At 37.2% G+C, this 23,335-nt stretch overlaps 14 non-coding genes across 14 annotated transcripts; all 14 read right to left on the reverse strand.

The window, feature by feature from the left end:
* Positions 1-139: 139 nt before the first annotated feature.
* Positions 140-230, reverse strand: TRNAR-UCU (transfer RNA arginine (anticodon UCU)). The gene is given in 2 exon segments: positions 140-175; positions 194-230. It is a non-coding gene; the product is annotated as a tRNA-Arg (tRNA).
* Positions 231-2,149: 1,919 nt separating this feature from the next.
* TRNAR-UCU (transfer RNA arginine (anticodon UCU)) lies at positions 2,150-2,240 on the reverse strand. The gene is given in 2 exon segments: positions 2,150-2,185; positions 2,204-2,240. It is a non-coding gene; the product is annotated as a tRNA-Arg (tRNA).
* A 1,918-nt stretch (positions 2,241-4,158) lies between these two features.
* On the reverse strand, positions 4,159-4,249 carry TRNAR-UCU (transfer RNA arginine (anticodon UCU)). The gene is given in 2 exon segments: positions 4,159-4,194; positions 4,213-4,249. It is a non-coding gene; the product is annotated as a tRNA-Arg (tRNA).
* A 1,919-nt stretch (positions 4,250-6,168) lies between these two features.
* Positions 6,169-6,259, reverse strand: TRNAR-UCU (transfer RNA arginine (anticodon UCU)). Its single transcript is given in 2 exon segments — positions 6,169-6,204; positions 6,223-6,259. It is a non-coding gene; the product is annotated as a tRNA-Arg (tRNA).
* A 1,918-nt stretch (positions 6,260-8,177) lies between these two features.
* TRNAR-UCU (transfer RNA arginine (anticodon UCU)) lies at positions 8,178-8,268 on the reverse strand. The gene is given in 2 exon segments: positions 8,178-8,213; positions 8,232-8,268. It is a non-coding gene; the product is annotated as a tRNA-Arg (tRNA).
* Positions 8,269-10,188: 1,920 nt separating this feature from the next.
* TRNAR-UCU (transfer RNA arginine (anticodon UCU)) lies at positions 10,189-10,279 on the reverse strand. Its single transcript is given in 2 exon segments — positions 10,189-10,224; positions 10,243-10,279. It is a non-coding gene; the product is annotated as a tRNA-Arg (tRNA).
* A 1,917-nt stretch (positions 10,280-12,196) lies between these two features.
* TRNAR-UCU (transfer RNA arginine (anticodon UCU)) lies at positions 12,197-12,287 on the reverse strand. Its single transcript is given in 2 exon segments — positions 12,197-12,232; positions 12,251-12,287. It is a non-coding gene; the product is annotated as a tRNA-Arg (tRNA).
* Positions 12,288-14,205: 1,918 nt separating this feature from the next.
* Positions 14,206-14,296, reverse strand: TRNAR-UCU (transfer RNA arginine (anticodon UCU)). Its single transcript is given in 2 exon segments — positions 14,206-14,241; positions 14,260-14,296. It is a non-coding gene; the product is annotated as a tRNA-Arg (tRNA).
* A 1,920-nt stretch (positions 14,297-16,216) lies between these two features.
* On the reverse strand, positions 16,217-16,307 carry TRNAR-UCU (transfer RNA arginine (anticodon UCU)). Its single transcript is given in 2 exon segments — positions 16,217-16,252; positions 16,271-16,307. It is a non-coding gene; the product is annotated as a tRNA-Arg (tRNA).
* A 1,918-nt stretch (positions 16,308-18,225) lies between these two features.
* TRNAR-UCU (transfer RNA arginine (anticodon UCU)) lies at positions 18,226-18,316 on the reverse strand. The gene is given in 2 exon segments: positions 18,226-18,261; positions 18,280-18,316. It is a non-coding gene; the product is annotated as a tRNA-Arg (tRNA).
* A 1,918-nt stretch (positions 18,317-20,234) lies between these two features.
* TRNAR-UCU (transfer RNA arginine (anticodon UCU)) lies at positions 20,235-20,325 on the reverse strand. Its single transcript is given in 2 exon segments — positions 20,235-20,270; positions 20,289-20,325. It is a non-coding gene; the product is annotated as a tRNA-Arg (tRNA).
* Positions 20,326-20,652: 327 nt separating this feature from the next.
* Positions 20,653-20,725, reverse strand: TRNAK-UUU (transfer RNA lysine (anticodon UUU)). Its single transcript has one exon. It is a non-coding gene; the product is annotated as a tRNA-Lys (tRNA).
* A 1,518-nt stretch (positions 20,726-22,243) lies between these two features.
* Positions 22,244-22,334, reverse strand: TRNAR-UCU (transfer RNA arginine (anticodon UCU)). Its single transcript is given in 2 exon segments — positions 22,244-22,279; positions 22,298-22,334. It is a non-coding gene; the product is annotated as a tRNA-Arg (tRNA).
* A 327-nt stretch (positions 22,335-22,661) lies between these two features.
* On the reverse strand, positions 22,662-22,734 carry TRNAK-UUU (transfer RNA lysine (anticodon UUU)). Its single transcript has one exon. It is a non-coding gene; the product is annotated as a tRNA-Lys (tRNA).
* Positions 22,735-23,335: the final 601 nt, after the last annotated feature.

Here is a 23,335-nt window from a genome sequence, read left to right on the forward strand (position 1 = left end):
CTCTTCTGCAAAGATTGCGTAATTTGAATAGTATCTATTTAAAATAGACTTCCTTTCACTGCCCTTTTTGGTGAAGCAGAAGCATGCATGCACTGTTTATTACTCTTTTAAACAGTTATGAAGTAAATAGGGATAAAACTGACTCTGGTGGGATTCGAACCCACAACCTTTGAATATCTTTTTTACATTCACCTAGAAGTCCAATGCGCTATCCATTGCGCCACAGAGCCAATACGCTCTGATTAGGTGCAGAGATATTCTGAAATGAAATAATGTTGATCAGCTTTATAAAGTTCATTTGATACTATAACCATGGATTTATTTTGAATATTGAATTGGGGAAATTATATTCACCGTCTCAAGTTACATGATACCTTAGGTAAGTCTACGTACGACTTAAGTTTAGTCAAATGGCACATGATATATGAGGCAGATGTGCATTTCACAACTCCATGAAAGACGTTTTTGCAATTTTAGTAATGGAATATCTTATTTTCGTCATGCAGGGGAACACAAAAAGAGCATCCAATTAGAGTAATTTTTCTTTAAAGGAAGCAACCGCCTGAACAGGGACTTGAACCCTGGACCCTCAGATTAAAAGTCTGATGCTCTACCGACTGAGCTATCCAGGGTCTGCTATACTCTGTCTTAAAATCAGCTAAACAAATGTGGACGTACACTGACCTACACTCTGTGTATTAATATGGTTACATATATTAGCAATCAAATTTGTAGAGTTTAATAACAAATTGATGTTTTAACCCCTTCCATGCTCATGACGAGCTCAGCTCGTCGTGCAGTACACTTGTCGTGTGCTTATGACGAGCTGAGCTCGTCATGAACAATGGATTTACAGATCATTCAGCACAGGAGGAAAATCTCCTGTAGCATTGAAGGTGTTAAGCATTTGAAATTTCAGCAGCACACGTAATCCATTTTAAATCCTGAAATTTGTACTATCTCATTTTCGGCTGACTTAGAAATCATGTGTCTAAAATGACCTTGTGAAATCAATAAAGTGCCAAATACTATTACTACCTACTAAATTACATACATTTTCAGCAGTTTCTTTGGGAACTTCCTCTTGGGCATAGATTATGCAATGTTTTCAAAGCAAACAGTCTCTGTTTAAGTAGACTTTCTTTCACTGCCATTTTGGTAAATGTTTCTGGTGATGCAGACGCAGGCATTGCTTGTTACTGCTTCAATTAGTTATAAAATAAGAGGAGGGATAAAATTGACCCAGCTGGTGTTTGAACACAAAGCCTTTGAATGCTTTTGCTACATTCGTCTAGGACTCCAAGCCGCTATCCATTGCACTAGAGATCCGACCTGATTCAACACGGTGATCAGAGATTCACAAATAAAAAGATGACCTATCAGCTGTTGACCAACTTTATCAAGTTAATCGGACACTACCTTACATTTTGAACATTGAATTGGGTAAAAGATAATCAACAAACTACATGATACAGTTTGGGTAAGTCTTCTTAACCCTTGTCAAAGAATGTAGAAGACAGATGGGTATGTAATGACTTGATTAAGCCTTTTTTGAAACATCTCGAATAGGACTCCCCATTCATTGGATCCTGAAAAGAGTATGCAATTGATATACCTTTTCTTTAACCAAGCCGCCTGAACAGGGACTTGAACCCTGGGCCCTCAGATTAAAAGACTGATGCTCTCCCGACTGAGCTATCCAGGCTCGGAGAGGCCGCTCCACAAAATGACCTTATCAACATTTGGAAGTGTCCCAACTATCACTACGTTTCTTAAGATGGTTGCCGGTATTAAGTACTGAATACGCGGAATATAATAATGAATTGGTACTTCAAGCATTTGAAATCTCTTCAGTAAATTTAACCTTATTGTAAGTCCTGAAATTGCTACTATCTCATTTTTTTTGCTGACTTAGAAGTCATATGTTTTTATTGACATTGTAAAATTAAGGAAGGGCCCAAAATCTTACTTCTGAGTAAATTACATTTTCATAAGTACAGCTGCCAATTTCCTCTTCTGCAAAGATGCGTAATTTGAATAGTATCTATTTAAAATAGACTTCCTTTCACTGCCCTTTTTGGTGAAGCAGAAGCATGCATGCACTGTTTATTACTCTTTTAAACAGTTATGAAATAAATAGGGATAAAACTGACTCTGGTGGGATTCGAACCCACAACCTTTGAATATCTTTTTTACATTCACCTAGAAGTCCAATGCGCTATCCATTGCGCCACAGAGCCAATACGCTCTAATTAGGTGCAGAGATATTCTGAAATGAAATAATGTTGATCAGCTTTATAAAGTTCATTTGATACTATAACCATGGATTTATTTTGAATATTGAATTGGGGAAATTATATTCACCGTCTCAAGTTACATGATACCTTAGGTAAGTCTACGTACGACTTAAGTTTAGTCAAATGGCACATGATATATGAGGCAGATGTGCATTTCACAACTCCATGAAAGACGTTTTTGCAATTTTAGTAATGGAATATCTTATTCGTCATGCAGGGGAACACAAAAAGAGCATCCAATTAGAGTAATTTTTCTTTAAAGGAAGCAACCGCCTGAACAGGGACTAGAACCCTGGACCCTCAGATTAAAAGTCTGATGCTCTACCGACTGAGCTATCCAGGCTCTGCTATACTCTGTCTTAAAATCAGCTAAACAAATGTGGACGTACACTGACCTACACTCTATGTATTAATATGGTTACATATATTAGCAATCAAATTTGTAGAGTTTAATAACAAATTGATGTTTTAACCCCTTCCATGCTCATGACGAGCTCAGCTCTTCGTGCAGTACACTTGTCGTGTGCTTATGACGAGCTGAGCTCGTCATGAACAATGGATTTACAGATCATTCAGCACAGGAGGAAAATCTCCTGTAGCATTGAAGGTGTTAAGCATTTGAAATTTCAGCAGCACACGTAATCCATTTTAAATCCTGAAATTTGTACTATCTCATTTTCGGCTGACTTAGAAATCATGTGTCTAAAATGACATTGTGAAATCAATAAAGTGCCAAATACTATTACTACCTACTAAATTACATACATTTTCAGCAGTATCTTTGGGAATTTCCTCTTGGGCATAGATTATGCAATGTTTTCAAAGCAAACAGTCTCTGTTTAAGTAGACTTTCTTTCACTGCCATTTTGGTAAATGTTTCTGGTGATGCAGACGCAGGCATTGCTTGTTACTGTTTCAATTAGTTATAAAATAAGAGGAGGGATAAAATTGACCCAGCTGGTGTTTGAACACAAAGCCTTTGAATGCTTTTGCTACATTCGTCTAGGACTCCAAGCCGCTATCCATTGCACTAGAGATCCGACCTGATTCAACACGGTGATCAGAGATTCACAAATAAAAAGATGACCTATCAGCTGTTGACCAACTTTATCAAGTTAATCGGACACTACCTTACATTTTGAACATTGAATTGGGTAAAAGATAATCAACAAACTACATGATACAGTTTGGGTAAGTCTTCTTAACCCTTGTCAAAGAATGTAGAAGACAGATGGGTATGTAATGACTTGATTAAGACTTTTTTGAAACATCTCGAATAGGACTCCCCATTCATTGGATCCTGAAAAGAGTATGCAATTGATATACCTTTTCTTTAACCAAGCCGCCTGAACAGGGACTTGAACCCTGGGCCCTCAGATTAAAAGACTGATGCTCTCCCGACTGAGCTATCCAGGCTCGGAGAGGCCGCTCCACAAAATGACCTTATCAACATTTGGAAGTGTCCCAACTATCACTACGTTTCTTAAGATGGTTGCCGGTATTAAGTACTGAATACGCGGAATATAATAATGAATTGGTACTTCAAGCATTTGAAATCTCTTCAGTAAATTTAACCTTATTGTAAGTCCTGAAATTGCTACTATATCATTTTTTTTGCTGACTTAGGAGTCATATGTTTTTATTGACATTGTAAAATTAAGGAAGGGCCCAAAATCTTACTTCTGAGTAAATTACATTTTCATAAGTACAGCTGCCAATTTCCTCTTCTGCAAAGATTGCGTAATTTGAATAGTATCTATTTAAAATAGACTTCCTTTCACTGCCCTTTTTGGTGAAGCAGAAGCATGCATGCACTGTTTATTACTCTTTTAAACAGTTATGAAGTAAATAGGGATAAAACTGACTCTGGTGGGATTCGAACCCACAACCTTTGAATATCTTTTTTACATTCACCTAGAAGTCCAATGCGCTATCCATTGCGCCACAGAGCCAATACGCTCTGATTAGGTGCAGAGATATTCTGAAATGAAATAATGTTGATCAGCTTTATAAAGTTCATTTGATACTATAACCATGGATTTATTTTGAATATTGAATTGGGGAAATTATATTCACCGTCTCAAGTTACATGATACCTTAGGTAAGTCTACGTACGACTTAAGTTTAGTCAAATGGCACATGATATATGAGGCAGATGTGCATTTCACAACTCCATGAAAGACGTTTTTGCAATTTTAGTAATGGAATATCTTATTTTCGTCATGCAGGGGAACACAAAAAGAGCATCCAATTAGAGTAATTTTTCTTTAAAGGAAGCAACCGCCTGAACAGGGACTTGAACCCTGGACCCTCAGATTAAAAGTCTGATGCTCTACCGACTGAGCTATCCAGGGTCTGCTATACTCTGTCTTAAAATCAGCTAAACAAATGTGGACGTACACTGACCTACACTCTGTGTATTAATATGGTTACATATATTAGCAATCAAATTTGTAGAGTTTAATAACAAATTGATGTTTTAACCCCTTCCATGCTCATGACGAGCTCAGCTCGTCGTGCAGTACACTTGTCGTGTGCTTATGACGAGCTGAGCTCGTCATGAACAATGGATTTACAGATCATTCAGCACAGGAGGAAAATCTCCTGTAGCATTGAAGGTGTTAAGCATTTGAAATTTCAGCAGCACACGTAATCCATTTTAAATCCTGAAATTTGTACTATCTCATTTTCGGCTGACTTAGAAATCATGTGTCTAAAATGACCTTGTGAAATCAATAAAGTGCCAAATACTATTACTACCTACTAAATTACATACATTTTCAGCAGTTTCTTTGGGAACTTCCTCTTGGGCATAGATTATGCAATGTTTTCAAAGCAAACAGTCTCTGTTTAAGTAGACTTTCTTTCACTGCCATTTTGGTAAATGTTTCTGGTGATGCAGACGCAGGCATTGCTTGTTACTGCTTCAATTAGTTATAAAATAAGAGGAGGGATAAAATTGACCCAGCTGGTGTTTGAACACAAAGCCTTTGAATGCTTTTGCTACATTCGTCTAGGACTCCAAGCCGCTATCCATTGCACTAGAGATCCGACCTGATTCAACACGGTGATCAGAGATTCACAAATAAAAAGATGACCTATCAGCTGTTGACCAACTTTATCAAGTTAATCGGACACTACCTTACATTTTGAACATTGAATTGGGTAAAAGATAATCAACAAACTACATGATACAGTTTGGGTAAGTCTTCTTAACCCTTGTCAAAGAATGTAGAAGACAGATGGGTATGTAATGACTTGATTAAGCCTTTTTTGAAACATCTCGAATAGGACTCCCCATTCATTGGATCCTGAAAAGAGTATGCAATTGATATACCTTTTCTTTAACCAAGCCGCCTGAACAGGGACTTGAACCCTGGGCCCTCAGATTAAAAGACTGATGCTCTCCCGACTGAGCTATCCAGGCTCGGAGAGGCCGCTCCACAAAATGACCTTATCAACATTTGGAAGTGTCCCAACTATCACTACGTTTCTTAAGATGGTTGCCGGTATTAAGTACTGAATACGCGGAATATAATAATGAATTGGTACTTCAAGCATTTGAAATCTCTTCAGTAAATTTAACCTTATTGTAAGTCCTGAAATTGCTACTATCTCATTTTTTTTGCTGACTTAGAAGTCATATGTTTTTATTGACATTGTAAAATTAAGGAAGGGCCCAAAATCTTACTTCTGAGTAAATTACATTTTCATAAGTACAGCTGCCAATTTCCTCTTCTGCAAAGATGCGTAATTTGAATAGTATCTATTTAAAATAGACTTCCTTTCACTGCCCTTTTTGGTGAAGCAGAAGCATGCATGCACTGTTTATTACTCTTTTAAACAGTTATGAAATAAATAGGGATAAAACTGACTCTGGTGGGATTCGAACCCACAACCTTTGAATATCTTTTTTACATTCACCTAGAAGTCCAATGCGCTATCCATTGCGCCACAGAGCCAATACGCTCTAATTAGGTGCAGAGATATTCTGAAATGAAATAATGTTGATCAGCTTTATAAAGTTCATTTGATACTATAACCATGGATTTATTTTGAATATTGAATTGGGGAAATTATATTCACCGTCTCAAGTTACATGATACCTTAGGTAAGTCTACGTACGACTTAAGTTTAGTCAAATGGCACATGATATATGAGGCAGATGTGCATTTCACAACTCCATGAAAGACGTTTTTGCAATTTTAGTAATGGAATATCTTATTCGTCATGCAGGGGAACACAAAAAGAGCATCCAATTAGAGTAATTTTTCTTTAAAGGAAGCAACCGCCTGAACAGGGACTAGAACCCTGGACCCTCAGATTAAAAGTCTGATGCTCTACCGACTGAGCTATCCAGGCTCTGCTATACTCTGTCTTAAAATCAGCTAAACAAATGTGGACGTACACTGACCTACACTCTATGTATTAATATGGTTACATATATTAGCAATCAAATTTGTAGAGTTTAATAACAAATTGATGTTTTAACCCCTTCCATGCTCATGACGAGCTCAGCTCTTCGTGCAGTACACTTGTCGTGTGCTTATGACGAGCTGAGCTCGTCATGAACAATGGATTTACAGATCATTCAGCACAGGAGGAAAATCTCCTGTAGCATTGAAGGTGTTAAGCATTTGAAATTTCAGCAGCACACGTAATCCATTTTAAATCCTGAAATTTGTACTATCTCATTTTCGGCTGACTTAGAAATCATGTGTCTAAAATGACATTGTGAAATCAATAAAGTGCCAAATACTATTACTACCTACTAAATTACATACATTTTCAGCAGTATCTTTGGGAATTTCCTCTTGGGCATAGATTATGCAATGTTTTCAAAGCAAACAGTCTCTGTTTAAGTAGACTTTCTTTCACTGCCATTTTGGTAAATGTTTCTGGTGATGCAGACGCAGGCATTGCTTGTTACTGTTTCAATTAGTTATAAAATAAGAGGAGGGATAAAATTGACCCAGCTGGTGTTTGAACACAAAGCCTTTGAATGCTTTTGCTACATTCGTCTAGGACTCCAAGCCGCTATCCATTGCACTAGAGATCCGACCTGATTCAACACGGTGATCAGAGATTCACAAATAAAAAGATGACCTATCAGCTGTTGACCAACTTTATCAAGTTAATCGGACACTACCTTACATTTTGAACATTGAATTGGGTAAAAGATAATCAACAAACTACATGATACAGTTTGGGTAAGTCTTCTTAACCCTTGTCAAAGAATGTAGAAGACAGATGGGTATGTAATGACTTGATTAAGACTTTTTTGAAACATCTCGAATAGGACTCCCCATTCATTGGATCCTGAAAAGAGTATGCAATTGATATACCTTTTCTTTAACCAAGCCGCCTGAACAGGGACTTGAACCCTGGGCCCTCAGATTAAAAGACTGATGCTCTCCCGACTGAGCTATCCAGGCTCGGAGAGGCCGCTCCACAAAATGACCTTATCAACATTTGGAAGTGTCCCAACTATCACTACGTTTCTTAAGATGGTTGCCGGTATTAAGTACTGAATACGCGGAATATAATAATGAATTGGTACTTCAAGCATTTGAAATCTCTTCAGTAAATTTAACCTTATTGTAAGTCCTGAAATTGCTACTATATCATTTTTTTTGCTGACTTAGAAGTCATATGTTTTTATTGACATTGTAAAATTAAGGAAGGGCCCAAAATCTTACTTCTGAGTAAATTACATTTTCATAAGTACAGCTGCCAATTTCCTCTTCTGCAAAGATTGCGTAATTTGAATAGTATCTATTTAAAATAGACTTCCTTTCACTGCCCTTTTTGGTGAAGCAGAAGCATGCATGCACTGTTTATTACTCTTTTAAACAGTTATGAAGTAAATAGGGATAAAACTGACTCTGGTGGGATTCGAACCCACAACCTTTGAATATCTTTTTTACATTCACCTAGAAGTCCAATGCGCTATCCATTGCGCCACAGAGCCAATACGCTCTGATTAGGTGCAGAGATATTCTGAAATGAAATAATGTTGATCAGCTTTATAAAGTTCATTTGATACTATAACCATGGATTTATTTTGAATATTGAATTGGGGAAATTATATTCACCGTCTCAAGTTACATGATACCTTAGGTAAGTCTACGTACGACTTAAGTTTAGTCAAATGGCACATGATATATGAGGCAGATGTGCATTTCACAACTCCATGAAAGACGTTTTTGCAATTTTAGTAATGGAATATCTTATTTTCGTCATGCAGGGGAACACAAAAAGAGCATCCAATTAGAGTAATTTTTCTTTAAAGGAAGCAACCGCCTGAACAGGGACTTGAACCCTGGACCCTCAGATTAAAAGTCTGATGCTCTACCGACTGAGCTATCCAGGGTCTGCTATACTCTGTCTTAAAATCAGCTAAACAAATGTGGACGTACACTGACCTACACTCTGTGTATTAATATGGTTACATATATTAGCAATCAAATTTGTAGAGTTTAATAACAAATTGATGTTTTAACCCCTTCCATGCTCATGACGAGCTCAGCTCGTCGTGCAGTACACTTGTCGTGTGCTTATGACGAGCTGAGCTCGTCATGAACAATGGATTTACAGATCATTCAGCACAGGAGGAAAATCTCCTGTAGCATTGAAGGTGTTAAGCATTTGAAATTTCAGCAGCACACGTAATCCATTTTAAATCCTGAAATTTGTACTATCTCATTTTCGGCTGACTTAGAAATCATGTGTCTAAAATGACCTTGTGAAATCAATAAAGTGCCAAATACTATTACTACCTACTAAATTACATACATTTTCAGCAGTTTCTTTGGGAACTTCCTCTTGGGCATAGATTATGCAATGTTTTCAAAGCAAACAGTCTCTGTTTAAGTAGACTTTCTTTCACTGCCATTTTGGTAAATGTTTCTGGTGATGCAGACGCAGGCATTGCTTGTTACTGTTTCAATTAGTTATAAAATAAGAGGAGGGATAAAATTGACCCAGCTGGTGTTTGAACACAAAGCCTTTGAATGCTTTTGCTACATTCGTCTAGGACTCCAAGCCGCTATCCATTGCACTAGAGATCCGACCTGATTCAACACGGTGATCAGAGATTCACAAATAAAAAGATGACCTATCAGCTGTTGACCAACTTTATTAAGTTAATCGGACACTACCTTACATTTTGAACATTGAATTGGTTAAAAGATAATCAACAAACTACATGATACAGTTTGGGTAAGTCTTCTTAACCCTTGTCAAAGAATGTAGAAGACAGATGGGTATGTAATGACTTGATTAAGACTTTTTTGAAACATCTCTAATAGGACTCCCCATTCATTGGATCCTGAAAAGAGTATGCAATTGATATACCTTTTCTTTAACCAAGCCGCCTGAACAGGGACTTGAACCCTGGGCCCTCAGATTAAAAGACTGATGCTCTCCCGACTGAGCTATCCAGGCTCGGAGAGGCCGCTCCACAAAATGACCTTATCAACATTTGGAAGTGTCCCAACTATCACTACGTTTCTTAAGATGGTTGCCGGTATTAAGTACTGAATACGCGGAATATAATAATGAATTGGTACTTCAAGCATTTGAAATCTCTTCAGTAAATGTAACCTTATTGTAAGTCCTGAAATTGCTACTATCTAATTTTTTTTGCTGACTTAGAAGTCATATGTTTTTATTGACATTGTAAAATGAAGGAAGGGCCCAAAAACTTACTTCTGAGTAAATTACATTTTCATAAGTACAGCTGCCAATTTCCTCTTCTGCAAAGATTGCGTAATTTGAATAGTATCTATTTAAAATAGACTTCCTTTCACTGCCCTTTTTGGTGAAGCAGAAGCATGCATGCACTGTTTATTACTCTTTTAAACAGTTATGAAGTAAATAGGGATAAAACTGACTCTGGTGGGATTTGAACCCACAACCTTTGAATATCTTTTTTACATTCACCTAGAAGTCCAATGCGCTATCCATTGCGCCACAGAGCCAATACGCTCTGATTAGGTGCAGAGATATTCTGAAATGAAATAATGTTGATCAGCTTTATAAAGTTCATTTGATACTATAACCATGGATTTATTTTGAATATTGAATTGGGGAAATTATATTCACCGTCTCAAGTTACATGATACCTTAGGTAAGTCTACGTACGACTTAAGTTTAGTCAAATGGCACATGATATATGAGGCAGATGTGCATTTCACAACTCCATGAAAGACGTTTTTGCAATTTTAGTAATGGAATATCTTATTCGTCATGCAGGGGAACACAAAAAGAGCATCCAATTAGAGTAATTTTTCTTTAAAGGAAGCAACCGCCTGAACAGGGACTAGAACCCTGGACCCTCAGATTAAAAGTCTGATGCTCTACCGACTGAGCTATCCAGGCTCTGCTATACTCTGTCTTAAAATCAGCTAAACAAATGTGGACGTACACTGACCTACACTCTATGTATTAATATGGTTACATATATTAGCAATCAAATTTGTAGAGTTTAATAACAAATTGATGTTTTAACCCCTTCCATGCTCATGACGAGCTCAGCTCTTCGTGCAGTACACTTGTCGTGTGCTTATGACGAGCTGAGCTCGTCATGAACAATGGATTTACAGATCATTCAGCACAGGAGGAAAATCTCCTGTAGCATTGAAGGTGTTAAGCATTTGAAATTTCAGCAGCACACGTAATCCATTTTAAATCCTGAAATTTGTACTATCTCATTTTCGGCTGACTTAGAAATCATGTGTCTAAAATGACCTTGTGAAATCAATAAAGTGCCAAATACTATTACTACCTACTAAATTACATACATTTTCAGCAGTTTCTTTGGGAACTTCCTCTTGGGCATAGATTATGCAATGTTTTCAAAGCAAACAGTCTCTGTTTAAGTAGACTTTCTTTCACTGCCATTTTGGTAAATGTTTCTGGTGATGCAGACGCAGGCATTGCTTGTTACTGCTTCAATTAGTTATAAAATAAGAGGAGGGATAAAATTGACCCAGCTGGTGTTTGAACACAAAGCCTTTGAATGCTTTTGCTACATTCGTCTAGGACTCCAAGCCGCTATCCATTGCACTAGAGATCCGACCTGATTCAACACGGTGATCAGAGATTCACAAATAAAAAGATGACCTATCAGCTGTTGACCAACTTTATCAAGTTAATCGGACACTACCTTACATTTTGAACATTGAATTGGGTAAAAGATAATCAACAAACTACATGATACAGTTTGGGTAAGTCTTCTTAACCCTTGTCAAAGAATGTAGAAGACAGATGGGTATGTAATGACTTGATTAAGCCTTTTTTGAAACATCTCGAATAGGACTCCCCATTCATTGGATCCTGAAAAGAGTATGCAATTGATATACCTTTTCTTTAACCAAGCCGCCTGAACAGGGACTTGAACCCTGGGCCCTCAGATTAAAAGACTGATGCTCTCCCGACTGAGCTATCCAGGCTCGGAGAGGCCGCTCCACAAAATGACCTTATCAACATTTGGAAGTGTCCCAACTATCACTACGTTTCTTAAGATGGTTGCCGGTATTAAGTACTGAATACGCGGAATATAATAATGAATTGGTACTTCAAGCATTTGAAATCTCTTCAGTAAATTTAACCTTATTGTAAGTCCTGAAATTGCTACTATCTCATTTTTTTTGCTGACTTAGAAGTCATATGTTTTTATTGACATTGTAAAATTAAGGAAGGGCCCAAAATCTTACTTCTGAGTAAATTACATTTTCATAAGTACAGCTGCCAATTTCCTCTTCTGCAAAGATGCGTAATTTGAATAGTATCTATTTAAAATAGACTTCCTTTCACTGCCCTTTTTGGTGAAGCAGAAGCATGCATGCACTGTTTATTACTCTTTTAAACAGTTATGAAATAAATAGGGATAAAACTGACTCTGGTGGGATTCGAACCCACAACCTTTGAATATCTTTTTTACATTCACCTAGAAGTCCAATGCGCTATCCATTGCGCCACAGAGCCAATACGCTCTAATTAGGTGCAGAGATATTCTGAAATGAAATAATGTTGATCAGCTTTATAAAGTTCATTTGATACTATAACCATGGATTTATTTTGAATATTGAATTGGGGAAATTATATTCACCGTCTCAAGTTACATGATACCTTAGGTAAGTCTACGTACGACTTAAGTTTAGTCAAATGGCACATGATATATGAGGCAGATGTGCATTTCACAACTCCATGAAAGACGTTTTTGCAATTTTAGTAATGGAATATCTTATTCGTCATGCAGGGGAACACAAAAAGAGCATCCAATTAGAGTAATTTTTCTTTAAAGGAAGCAACCGCCTGAACAGGGACTAGAACCCTGGACCCTCAGATTAAAAGTCTGATGCTCTACCGACTGAGCTATCCAGGCTCTGCTATACTCTGTCTTAAAATCAGCTAAACAAATGTGGACGTACACTGACCTACACTCTATGTATTAATATGGTTACATATATTAGCAATCAAATTTGTAGAGTTTAATAACAAATTGATGTTTTAACCCCTTCCATGCTCATGACGAGCTCAGCTCTTCGTGCAGTACACTTGTCGTGTGCTTATGACGAGCTGAGCTCGTCATGAACAATGGATTTACAGATCATTCAGCACAGGAGGAAAATCTCCTGTAGCATTGAAGGTGTTAAGCATTTGAAATTTCAGCAGCACACGTAATCCATTTTAAATCCTGAAATTTGTACTATCTCATTTTCGGCTGACTTAGAAATCATGTGTCTAAAATGACATTGTGAAATCAATAAAGTGCCAAATACTATTACTACCTACTAAATTACATACATTTTCAGCAGTATCTTTGGGAATTTCCTCTTGGGCATAGATTATGCAATGTTTTCAAAGCAAACAGTCTCTGTTTAAGTAGACTTTCTTTCACTGCCATTTTGGTAAATGTTTCTGGTGATGCAGACGCAGGCATTGCTTGTTACTGTTTCAATTAGTTATAAAATAAGAGGAGGGATAAAATTGACCCAGCTGGTGTTTGAACACAAAGCCTTTGAATGCTTTTGCTACATTCGTCTAGGACTCCAAGCCGCTATCCATTGCACTAGAGATCCGACCTGATTCAACACGGTGATCAGAGATTCACAAATAAAAAGATGACCTATCAGCTGTTGACCAACTTTATCAAGTTAATCGGACACTACCTTACATTTTGAACATTGAATTGGGTAAAAGATAATCAACAAACTACATGATACAGTTTGGGTAAGTCTTCTTAACCCTTGTCAAAGAATGTAGAAGACAGATGGGTATGTAATGACTTGATTAAGACTTTTTTGAAACATCTCGAATAGGACTCCCCATTCATTGGATCCTGAAAAGAGTATGCAATTGATATACCTTTTCTTTAACCAAGCCGCCTGAACAGGGACTTGAACCCTGGGCCCTCAGATTAAAAGACTGATGCTCTCCCGACTGAGCTATCCAGGCTCGGAGAGGCCGCTCCACAAAATGACCTTATCAACATTTGGAAGTGTCCCAACTATCACTACGTTTCTTAAGATGGTTGCCGGTATTAAGTACTGAATACGCGGAATATAATAATGAATTGGTACTTCAAGCATTTGAAATCTCTTCAGTAAATTTAACCTTATTGTAAGTCCTGAAATTGCTACTATATCATTTTTTTTGCTGACTTAGAAGTCATATGTTTTTATTGACATTGTAAAATTAAGGAAGGGCCCAAAATCTTACTTCTGAGTAAATTACATTTTCATAAGTACAGCTGCCAATTTCCTCTTCTGCAAAGATTGCGTAATTTGAATAGTATCTATTTAAAATAGACTTCCTTTCACTGCCCTTTTTGGTGAAGCAGAAGCATGCATGCACTGTTTATTACTCTTTTAAACAGTTATGAAGTAAATAGGGATAAAACTGACTCTGGTGGGATTCGAACCCACAACCTTTGAATATCTTTTTTACATTCACCTAGAAGTCCAATGCGCTATCCATTGCGCCACAGAGCCAATACGCTCTGATTAGGTGCAGAGATATTCTGAAATGAAATAATGTTGATCAGCTTTATAAAGTTCATTTGATACTATAACCATGGATTTATTTTGAATATTGAATTGGGGAAATTATATTCACCGTCTCAAGTTACATGATACCTTAGGTAAGTCTACGTACGACTTAAGTTTAGTCAAATGGCACATGATATATGAGGCAGATGTGCATTTCACAACTCCATGAAAGACGTTTTTGCAATTTTAGTAATGGAATATCTTATTTTCGTCATGCAGGGGAACACAAAAAGAGCATCCAATTAGAGTAATTTTTCTTTAAAGGAAGCAACCGCCTGAACAGGGACTTGAACCCTGGACCCTCAGATTAAAAGTCTGATGCTCTACCGACTGAGCTATCCAGGGTCTGCTATACTCTGTCTTAAAATCAGCTAAACAAATGTGGACGTACACTGACCTACACTCTGTGTATTAATATGGTTACATATATTAGCAATCAAATTTGTAGAGTTTAATAACAAATTGATGTTTTAACCCCTTCCATGCTCATGACGAGCTCAGCTCGTCGTGCAGTACACTTGTCGTGTGCTTATGACGAGCTGAGCTCGTCATGAACAATGGATTTACAGATCATTCAGCACAGGAGGAAAATCTCCTGTAGCATTGAAGGTGTTAAGCATTTGAAATTTCAGCAGCACACGTAATCCATTTTAAATCCTGAAATTTGTACTATCTCATTTTCGGCTGACTTAGAAATCATGTGTCTAAAATGACCTTGTGAAATCAATAAAGTGCCAAATACTATTACTACCTACTAAATTACATACATTTTCAGCAGTTTCTTTGGGAACTTCCTCTTGGGCATAGATTATGCAATGTTTTCAAAGCAAACAGTCTCTGTTTAAGTAGACTTTCTTTCACTGCCATTTTGGTAAATGTTTCTGGTGATGCAGACGCAGGCATTGCTTGTTACTGCTTCAAATAGTTATAAAATAAGAGGAGGGATAAAATTGACCCAGCTGGTGTTTGAACACAAAGCCTTTGAATGCTTTTGCTACATTCGTCTAGGACTCCAAGCCGCTATCCATTGCACTAGAGATCCGACCTGATTCAACACGGTGATCAGAGATTCACAAATAAAAAGATGACCTATCAGCTGTTGACCAACTTTATCAAGTTAATCGGACACTACCTTACATTTTGAACATTGAATTGGGTAAAAGATAATCAACAAACTACATGATACAGTTTGGGTAAGTCTTCTTAACCCTTGTCAAAGAATGTAGAAGACAGATGGGTATGTAATGACTTGATTAAGACTTTTTTGAAACATCTCGAATAGGACTCCCCATTCATTGGATCCTGAAAAGAGTATGCAATTGATATACCTTTTCTTTAACCAAGCCGCCTGAACAGGGACTTGAACCCTGGGCCCTCAGATTAAAAGACTGATGCTCTCCCGACTGAGCTATCCAGGCTCGGAGAGGCCGCTCCACAAAATGACCTTATCAACATTTGGAAGTGTCCCAACTATCACTACGTTTCTTAAGATGGTTGCCGGTATTAAGTACTGAATACGCGGAATATAATAATGAATTGGTACTTCAAGCATTTGAAATCTCTTCAGTAAATTTAACCTTATTGTAAGTCCTGAAATTGCTACTATCTCATTTTTTTTGCTGACTTAGAAGTCATATGTTTTTATTGACATTGTAAAATTAAGGAAGGGCCCAAAATCTTACTTCTGAGTAAATTACATTTTCATAAGTACAGCTGCCAATTTCCTCTTCTGCAAAGATTGCGTAATTTGAATAGTATCTATTTAAAATAGACTTCCTTTCACTGCCCTTTTTGGTGAAGCAGAAGCATGCATGCACTGTTTATTACTCTTTTAAACAGTTATGAAATAAATAGGGATAAAACTGACTCTGGTGGGATTCGAACCCACAACCTTTGAATATCTTTTTTACATTCACCTAGAAGTCCAATGCGCTATCCATTGCGCCACAGAGCCAATACGCTCTAATTAGGTGCAGAGATATTCTGAAATGAAATAATGTTGATCAGCTTTATAAAGTTCATTTGATACTATAACCATGGATTTATTTTGAATATTGAATTGGGGAAATTATATTCACCGTCTCAAGTTACATGATACCTTAGGTAAGTCTACGTACGACTTAAGTTTAGTCAAATGGCACATGATATATGAGGCAGATGTGCATTTCACAACTCCATGAAAGACGTTTTTGCAATTTTAGTAATGGAATATCTTATTCGTCATGCAGGGGAACACAAAAAGAGCATCCAATTAGAGTAATTTTTCTTTAAAGGAAGCAACCGCCTGAACAGGGACTTGAACCCTGGACCCTCAGATTAAAAGTCTGATGCTCTAACGACTGAGCTATCCAGGCTCTGCTATATTCTGTCTTAAAATCAGCTAAACAAATGTGGACGTACACTGACCTACACTCTATGTATTAATATGGTTACATATATTAGCAATCAAATTTGTAGAGTTTAATAACAAATTGATGTTTTAACCCCTTCCATGCTCATGACGAGCTCAGCTCTTCGTGCAGTACACTTGTCGTGTGCTTATGACGAGCTGAGCTCGTCATGAACAATGGATTTACAGATCATTCAGCACAGGAGGAAAATCTCCTGTAGCATTGAAGGTGTTAAGCATTTGAAATTTCAGCAGCACACGTAATCCATTTTAAATCCTGAAATTTGTACTATCTCATTTTCGGCTGACTTAGAAATCATGTGTCTAAAATGACATTGTGAAATCAATAAAGTGCCAAATACTATTACTACCTACTAAATTACATACATTTTCAGCAGTATCTTTGGGAATTTCCTCTTGGGCATAGATTATGCAATGTTTTCAAAGCAAACAGTCTCTGTTTAAGTAGACTTTCTTTCACTGCCATTTTGGTAAATGTTTCTGGTGATGCAGACGCAGGCATTGCTTGTTACTGTTTCAATTAGTTATAAAATAAGAGGAGGGATAAAATTGACCCAGCTGGTGTTTGAACACAAAGCCTTTGAATGCTTTTGCTACATTCGTCTAGGACTCCAAGCCGTTATCCATTGCACTAGAGATCCGACCTGATTCAACACGGTGATCAGAGATTCACAAATAAAAAGATGACCTATCAGCTGTTGACCAACTTTATCAAGTTAATCGGACACTACCTTACATTTTGAACATTGAATTGGGTAAAAGATTATCAACAAACTACATGATACAGTTTGGGTAAGTCTTCTTAACCCTTGTCAAAGAATGTAGAAGACAGATGGGTATGTAATGACTTGATTAAGACTTTTTTGAAACATCTCTAATAGGACTCCCCATTCATTGGATCCTGAAAAGAGTATGCAATTGATATACCTTTTCTTTAACCAAGCCGCCTGAACAGGGACTTGAACCCTGGGCCCTCAGATTAAAAGTCTGATGCTCTCCCGACTGAGCTATCCAGGCTCGGAGAGGGCGCTCCACAAAATGACCTTATCAACATTTGGAAGTGTCCCAACTATCACTACGTTTCTTAAGATGGTTGCCGGTATTAAGTACTGAATACGCGGAATATAATAATGAATTGGTACTTCAAGCATTTGAAATCTCTTCAGTAAATGTAACCTTATTGTAAGTCCTGAAATTGCTACTATCTAATTTTTTTTGCTGACTTAGAAGTCATATGTTTTTATTGACATTGTAAAATGAAGGAAGGGCCCAAAAACTTACTTCTGAGTAAATTACATTTTCATAAGTACAGCTGCCAATTTCCTCTTCTGCAAAGATTGCGTAATTTGAATAGTATCTATTTAAAATAGACTTCCTTTCACTGCCCTTTTTGGTGAAGCAGAAGCATGCATGCACTGTTTATTACTCTTTTAAACAGTTATGAAGTAAATAGGGATAAAACTGACTCTGGTGGGATTTGAACCCACAACCTTTGAATATCTTTTTTACATTCACCTAGAAGTCCAATGCGCTATCCATTGCGCCACAGAGCCAATACGCTCTGATTAGGTGCAGAGATATTCTGAAATGAAATAATGTTGATCAGCTTTATAAAGTTCATTTGATACTATAACCATGGATTTATTTTGAATATTGAATTGGGGAAATTATATTCACCGTCTCAAGTTACATGATACCTTAGGTAAGTCTACGTACGACTTAAGTTTAGTCAAATGGCACATGATATATGAGGCAGATGTGCATTTCACAACTCCATGAAAGACGTTTTTGCAATTTTAGTAATGGAATATCTTATTCGTCATGCAGGGGAACACAAAAAGAGCATCCAATTAGAGTAATTTTTCTTTAAAGGAAGCAACCGCCTGAACAGGGACTTGAACCCTGGACCCTCAGATTAAAAGTCTGATGCTCTACGGACTGAGCTATCCAGGCTCTGCTATACTCTGTCTTAAAATCAGCTAAACAAATGTGGACGTACACTGACCTACACTCTGTGTATTAATATGGTTACATATATTAGCAATCAAATTTGTAGAGTTTAATAACAAATTGATGTTTTAACCCCTTCCATGCTCATGACGAGCTCAGCTCGTCGTGCAGTACACTTGTCGTGTGCTTATGACGAGCTGAGCTCGTCATGAACAATGGATTTACAGATCATTCAGCACAGGAGGAAAATCTCCTGTAGCATTGAAGGTGTTAAGCATTTGAAATTTCAGCAGCACACGTAATCCATTTTAAATCCTGAAATTTGTACTATCTCATTTTCGGCTGACTTAGAAATCATGTGTCTAAAATGACCTTGTGAAATCAATAAAGTGCCAAATACTATTACTACCTACTAAATTACATACATTTTCAGCAGTTTCTTTGGGAACTTCCTCTTGGGCATAGATTATGCAATGTTTTCAAAGCAAACAGTCTCTGTTTAAGTAGACTTTCTTTCACTGCCATTTTGGTAAATGTTTCTGGTGATGCAGACGCAGGCATTGCTTGTTACTGCTTCAAATAGTTATAAAATAAGAGGAGGGATAAAATTGACCCAGCTGGTGTTTGAACACAAAGCCTTTGAATGCTTTTGCTACATTCGTCTAGGACTCCAAGCCGCTATCCATTGCACTAGAGATCCGACCTGATTCAACACGGTGATCAGAGATTCACAAATAAAAAGATGACCTATCAGCTGTTGACCAACTTTATCAAGTTAATCGGACACTACCTTACATTTTGAACATTGAATTGGGTAAAAGATAATCAACAAACTACATGATACAGTTTGGGTAAGTCTTCTTAACCCTTGTCAAAGAATGTAGAAGACAGATGGGTATGTAATGACTTGATTAAGACTTTTTTGAAACATCTCGAATAGGACTCCCCATTCATTGGATCCTGAAAAGAGTATGCAATTGATATACCTTTTCTTTAACCAAGCCGCCTGAACAGGGACTTGAACCCTGGGCCCTCAGATTAAAAGACTGATGCTCTCCCGACTGAGCTATCCAGGCTCGGAGAGGCCGCTCCACAAAATGACCTTATCAACATTTGGAAGTGTCCCAACTATCACTACGTTTCTTAAGATGGTTGCCGGTATTAAGTACTGAATACGCGGAATATAATAATGAATTGGTACTTCAAGCATTTGAAATCTCTTCAGTAAATGTAACCTTATTGTAAGTCCTGAAATTGCTACTATCTCATTTTTTTTGCTGACTTAGAAGTCATATGTTTTTATTGACATTGTAAAATTAAGGAAGGGCCCAAAATCTTACTTCTGAGTAAATTACATTTTCATAAGTACAGCTGCCAATTTCCTCTTCTGCAAAGATTGCGTAATTTGAATAGTATCTATTTAAAATAGACTTCCTTTCACTGCCCTTTTTGGTGAAGCAGAAGCATGCATGCACTGTTTATTACTCTTTTAAACAGTTATGAAATAAATAGGGATAAAACTGACTCTGGTGGGATTCGAACCCACAACCTTTGAATATCTTTGTTACATTCACCTAGAAGTCCAATGCGCTATCCATTGCGCCACAGAGCCAATACGCTCTAATTAGGTGCAGAGATATTCTGAAATGAAATAATGTTGATCAGCTTTATAAAGTTCATTTGATACTATAACCATGGATTTATTTTGAATATTGAATTGGGGAAATTATATTCACCGTCTCAAGTTACATGATACCTTAGGTAAGTCTACGTACGACTTAAGTTTAGTCAAATGGCACATGATATATGAGGCAGATGTGCATTTCACAACTCCATGAAAGACGTTTTTGCAATTTTAGTAATGGAATATCTTATTCGTCATGCAGGGGAACACAAAAAGAGCATCCAATTAGAGTAATTTTTCTTTAAAGGAAGCAACCGCCTGAACAGGGACTTGAACCCTGGACCCTCAGATTAAAAGTCTGATGCTCTACCGACTGAGCTATCCAGGCTCTGCTATATTCTGTCTTAAAATCAGCTAAACAAATGTGGACGTACACTGACCTACACTCTATGTATTAATATGGTTACATATATTAGCAATCAAATTTGTAGAGTTTAATAACAAATTGATGTTTTAACCCCTTCCATGCTCATGACGAGCTCAGCTCTTCGTGCAGTACACTTGTCGTGTGCTTATGACGAGCTGAGCTCGTCATGAACAATGGATTTACAGATCATTCAGCACAGGAGGAAAATCTCCTGTAGCATTGAAGGTGTTAAGCATTTGAAATTTCAGCAGCACACGTAATCCATTTTAAATACTGAAATTTGTACTATCTCATTTTCGGCTGACTTAGAAATCATGTGTCTAAAATGACATTGTGAAATCAATAAAGTGCCAAATACTATTACTACCTACTAAATTACATACATTTTCAGCAGTATCTTTGGGAATTTCCTCTTGGGCATAGATTATGCAATGTTTTCAAAGCAAACAGTCTCTGTTTAAGTAGACTTTCTTTCACTGCCATTTTGGTAAATGTTTCTGGTGATGCAGACGCAGGCATTGCTTGTTACTGTTTCAATTAGTTATAAAATAAGAGGAGGGATAAAATTGACCCAGCTGGTGTTTGAACACAAAGCCTTTGAATGCTTTTGCTACATTCGTCTAGGACTCCAAGCCGCTATCCATTGCACTAGAGATCCGACCTGATTCAACACGGTGATCAGAGATTCACAAATAAAAAGATGACCTATCAGCTGTTGACCAACTTTATCAAGTTAATCGGACACTACCTTACATTTTGAACATTGAATTGGGTAAAAGATTATCAACAAACTACATGATACAGTTTGGGTAAGTCTTCTTAACCCTTGTCAAAGAATGTAGAAGACAGATGGGTATGTAATGACTTGATTAAGACTTTTTTGAAACATCTCTAATAGGACTCCCCATTCATTGGATCCTGAAAAGAGTATGCAATTGATATACCTTTTCTTTAACCAAGCCGCCTGAACAGGGACTTGAACCCTGGGCCCTCAGATTAAAAGTCTGATGCTCTCCCGACTGAGCTATCCAGGCTCGGAGAGGGCGCTCCACAAAATGACCTTATCAACATTTGGAAGTGTCCCAACTATCACTACGTTTCTTAAGATGGTTGCCGGTATTAAGTACTGAATACGCGGAATATAATAATGAATTGGTACTTCAAGCATTTGAAATCTCTTCAGTAAATTTAACCTTATTGTAAGTCCTGAAATTGCTACTATCTCATTTTTTTTGCTGACTTAGAAGTCATATGTTTTTATTGACATTGTAAAATTAAGGAAGGGCCCAAAATCTTACTTCTGAGTAAATTACATTTTCATAAGTACAGCTGCCAATTTCCTCTTCTGCAAAGATTGCGTAACTTGAATAGTATCTATTTAAAATAGACTTCCTTTCACTGCCCTTTTTGGTGAAGCAGAAGCATGCATGCACTGTTTATTACTCTTTTAAACAGTTATGAAATAAATAGGGATAAAACTGACTCTGGTGGGATTCGAACCCACAACCTTTGAATATCTTTTTTACATTCACCTAGAAGTCCAATGCGCTATCCATTGCGCCACAGAGCCAATACACACTGATGAGGTGCAGAGATATTCTGAAATGAAATAATGTTGATCAGCTTTATAAAGTTCATTTGATACTATAACCATGGATTTATTTTGAATATTGAATTGGGGAAATTATATTCACCGTCTCAAGTTACATGATACCTTAGGTAAGTCTACGTACGACTTAAGTTTAGTCAAATGGCACATGATATATGAGGCAGATGTGCATTTCACAACTCCATGAAAGACGTTTTTGCAATTTTAGTAATGGAATATCTTATTCGTCATGCAGGGGAACACAAAAAGAGCATCCAATTAGAGTAATTTTTCTTTAAAGGAAGCAACCGCCTGAACAGGGACTTGAACCCTGGACCCTCAGATTAAAAGTCTGATGCTCTACCGACTGAGCTATCCAGGCTCTGCTATACTCTGTCTTAAAATCAGCTAAACAAATGTGGACGTACACTGACCTACACTCTGTGTATTAATATGTTTACATATATTAGCAATCAAATTTGTAGAGTTTAATAACAAATTGATGTTTTAACCCCTTCCATGCTCATGACGAGCTCAGCTCGTCGTGCAGTACACTTGTCGTGTGCTTATGACGAGCTGAGCTCGTCATGAACAATGGATTTACAGATCATTCAGCACAGGAGGAAAATCTCCTGTAGCATTGAAGGTGTTAAGCATTTGAAATTTCAGCAGCACACGTAATCCATTTTAAATCCTGAAATTTGTACTATCTCATTTTCGGCTGACTTAGAAATCATGTGTCTAAAATGACCTTGTGAAATCAATAAAGTGCCAAATACTATTACTACCTACTAAATTACATACATTTTCAGCAGTTTCTTTGGGAACTTCCTCTTGGGCATAGATTATGCAATGTTTTCAAAGCAAACAGTCTCTGTTTAAGTAGACTTTCTTTCACTGCCATTTTGGTAAATGTTTCTGGTGATGCAGACGCAGGCATTGCTTGTTACTGTTTCAATTAGTTATAAAATAAGAGGAGGGAT

This window comes from Lissotriton helveticus, chromosome 1_1 (genome assembly GCF_964261635.1).
Source record: "Lissotriton helveticus chromosome 1_1, aLisHel1.1, whole genome shotgun sequence".
NCBI lineage: Eukaryota > Metazoa > Chordata > Amphibia > Caudata > Salamandridae > Lissotriton > Lissotriton helveticus.